Here is a 3801-nt window from a genome sequence, read left to right as displayed (position 1 = left end):
GCAGGTGTCTTAGCTGAATGGGATCACTGCACAGTCATGACAGTTAATGACCATGTAACTGATTTTGGAAAAAAAAAAGGAGAGTACTGTGGCCAATTTACTTACATCATCTAGATATGTCCTAAGCAGCTAGTGGTGCATCCACTTAATATGGAATATTCACAAGCATCTATTTAAACTTGGTCATTCCATTCGAAATTTCACGACTCCTATCCCAGCCTTACAATAAGATATCCCGATGCTACCTCAATGTCAATTTCTATTTCTTGAGTGTTTCAGCTAAACTTTACAGCTACATTCACAAAGGTTCAATTGTCATGAGAGATGTTTCAGCTATAACTTTCAGTTGAATTGATCATAATTCCATGAAAATCAGATCACCCTGAGTATCATTTGCCTAGATGGAACTTCTTGGTGGTTATAGTCAAAAGACTTCTTAAAACCTTCCCTCAACTCTATGTAGACAAAGTATGAATTCTAAGTCTTTATAGGCAACAGAAATCAATGAATTCAGGAAATTAATTGGCTGTCTCAAGAAAGAAAAATTTGCTCCTGAAAGACACCAACTATAAGAATTATTATCATTAATAATAAACTTAAATTTTCCTCATCAGTTATTTATATTAAAGAAATTATACAAAATAACATCTCAATTGTTTTATTCTGATTTTAGACATAAAACTTATTCCTCCAACTGAAACACATAAAACTCAAGAAAATATATAAAACAAACCATTTATTTCTGTTAATAATGAAGAAATAGATTAATTAATTTTTAATACCATAGAGCTATCTTCTCTTGGGATTTTGTTACATAAGAGTAATATCACCATATTGTATTTAAAATGAAAAAGGATAAGTGTAAGCATTTTTACCTGCAGGATTCATGGCATCAAATCCATTTGTTATTTATGCTGACAAGAATAATTTAAGCTTTCAAAAAGTAGGACATTGTCCATTCATTATTGAAGCAGGCTATAATTTAGGCTTTAAAATTTGGCCATCTTAAAACAAATGGTGATAGATATAAATAATTGATTATTCTGGTTTAAATATTCTCTTTCAATATAAAATCATGTTTTACAATGAATTTAGTTCAGCTAATTCATCCTTTCTAAGATGCAACCTGTGTTTAGTCACTGTCCCCTTCACTCGTCAGTGTCACCTTCAAAAATCTATTCTAAAACAGTCCTATTAATAACATGAGCATGTGGATCTACCTTTTCCATCAAAACTGAGCTATATACAAATTGTAGAGAATTTCTTATATAGGAATTACAGCACTTTAGTAATATCATAGTTTTAGAATTGAAAGAGGTCCTAGAGGATGTCTTTTCCAATCTCATTTTATAGTTGAGAAAACTGAGTCCCAGAATATTGAAGTATGTTGTGCAAGATGACAGAAATGGCAAAAATAAAGGCTCATTTTTGAAATCAGGTCCTCTGAAACCAAATCCAGAACTCTTTTTTTCATATCATCTTTTTTAAAGTCTGAAAAGGATTTGTTAGACATTTAAGATCCATAGCAGTTGAGTTCATTCTTAATTCTTTGATTTAATCCTCAAACCTTTATTGAGTGTTTATTACTTAAAGTTTTATATGAGGCCTGTTAAGACTAAGAGGAGAAATTATAAGGATTGAGAAAAAGAACAACCCAGAAAGTTCTTCTTCTTCCTGAGAATGAAAAATGAAAGGAGAAACTTCAAAAATAACATATTTTTGATAAGTGCCCAAATAGAATTGTCAATGTGAAGGGATTGATGATTATATATTGCAAGAAATTTGAGGAAGATAAAAGGAAGAAGTAGATCATACTATGCTTTTGATGCTCTCGGGCAAAAATCAGACAGAATCTCTGTCTCTGTCTCTGTCTATGTCTCTTCTTCCCTCCCTCTTCTTAGACAATTTGACTATTATTATTATTATTATTACTAGATTTTTTTCCTTTATAATTTTTCTCTTATTTTTGCCAATGGTATCTTTATTAATCATCATTATTTTTTTTTAACAAAGCAACTGGATCAATAAAAGTTTTACACTATATTCTATGTGTGGACTTGTTCACTTTTCAATCAACTAGATGGATCAAGTAAACTAACTGAAGGAGACTGTAGACGTTAGTCATAAGGGCAGATCTGAAGAATTCCAGGAGTGTTCAAAGTTTTAGAAGCAATGACTGAACAGAGGAATATTTTCCCATTAGTAGTTCAAATGACACAGATATTTTGTTCAATTTTATTCAATTAGATGAATTAATGTCAGTGTACCTCATATTTCTTTTTTTTTCCAAAATAATTTTCATTGTCAGGATTTTGTACTTTAGTTCTCCTTCTCCTGTACAGTCTTGGTATCCTGGAGTCGACCAGTACGTCAGGCCTCGATGAGACCGACCTTTCGTTCAGCTGGGGTGTCTTTTCCAATGGTGGATGATTTTCTAATATGCTGGTGATTACCTCCTCCAAACAGATGTTTCACAGCATTCATGGCCACACCCCGGACACGAGGCCAGCAGTTTCTCTTGGCCTTGTATTTGTGATAGGCACGACCTGCCTTAAGGATGGGTTTATCAATATTACCTCCTCCAGCAACAACACCAACCACAGTTCTGATAGCAGAGGATATCACTTTCTTAGAGCCTGAAGCTTCACTTGTGTTTTCTTGGTTTCAGGATTGTCGGAAATCACTGTGGCATAGTTTCCTGATGCCCGGGCAAGCTTACCTCAGTCCCCAGCCTTTTCTTCAAGACTACACACAATGGTCCCTTCAAGCATCGTGCCAACAGGGAGGCCATTGCCAATGTTGAGTTGAGCTTTCTTACCACAGTACACAAACTGGCCAGTATGGATGCCTTCAGCAGCAATGAAAAACTCTGTCCTCTTTTTAAATTGGTAAGGATCCCGAAAAGCTACTTTTGCAAGAGGAGCCCCTCGGCCTGGATCATGGATTATGTCCTTTACGATACCCTTAATGTAGCCATGCCTCTCGGGGAAGTCGACAGCTGGGAGCTTGGCGGCCCCTTTCCTGTCCTTCACGTGGGAGTGGAAGACTGAGCCAGAACCCTTCCTATGACCAGGGATCACACTTCCCATCTAGCGCGGTCTGACTCTGGAATTGCTAGAAAGAGGTGTGCCTAATATTTCTAATAAAATTTTGCTTATTTTTTATTTATATGAAATTTTAACAGTATAAAAAATGTTATTTAAAAGAAAAGGTGTATTTCAAATGACATTTAAATGGCATATATTTTTGCAACATCTTCGTAACCATGATTACATTTGATGTATCTTTACAAGAACCATATAAATGAGTATGGGGAGTTGTATTAATGTCATTTTATTGATTTAAAAAATGACATTAAATAGGAATCCCCAAAATCCTATCGAGATGCTCATTTTCTTATGAAGGTAGCTCAATTCTGAAAACCATGCCAATGTCAGGTGATTATTTCTTTCAAAATGCTACTCAGTCCAGGGTAACTGTTTTCCAGCTACCAACCTCACCCCACCGGTAACAATGACAGAGTGGTAGGAAAGGAGAGTACTAATAGTTACAGTTTTAAAGCTCTGTATTATTCTAGATGCTGAATTTCTAAATGTGGAAAATCTTTCTATTCACAAAAAAGTGGCAAAATTTTGGAAAAAATACTATTATATAAATCTGGAATGTCCTGCTTTAGCTAAACAGGATAGTAAAGGATCTTTAAGCTAAATAGAAAGATCACTCACAGGTCTGTCCCTGTAGAAGCAAAAGAGGGTTTTATTGGTATTTGAGGTTTTTTTTGGTGATTGATTTTATTGGATG

The 3801-nt window shown here is 34.7% G+C and overlaps 1 pseudogene; it reads right to left on the bottom strand.

Annotated features, from left to right (window-relative positions):
* Positions 1-2271: 2271 nt before the first annotated feature.
* Positions 2272-3110, bottom strand: LOC138162192 (large ribosomal subunit protein uL2 pseudogene; annotated as a pseudogene).
* Between the last annotated feature and the right edge of the window lie 691 nt (positions 3111-3801).

Source organism: Petaurus breviceps, unplaced genomic scaffold, assembly GCF_028583685.1.
Source record: "Petaurus breviceps papuanus isolate PSGF00001 unplaced genomic scaffold, PetGlider_PUasm1.0 186, whole genome shotgun sequence".
In the NCBI taxonomy this organism is placed as follows: domain Eukaryota; kingdom Metazoa; phylum Chordata; class Mammalia; order Diprotodontia; family Petauridae; genus Petaurus; species Petaurus breviceps.
The sequence above is the reverse complement of the archived record's forward strand: the minus strand, read 5'-3'. Positions and strand labels throughout refer to the sequence as shown.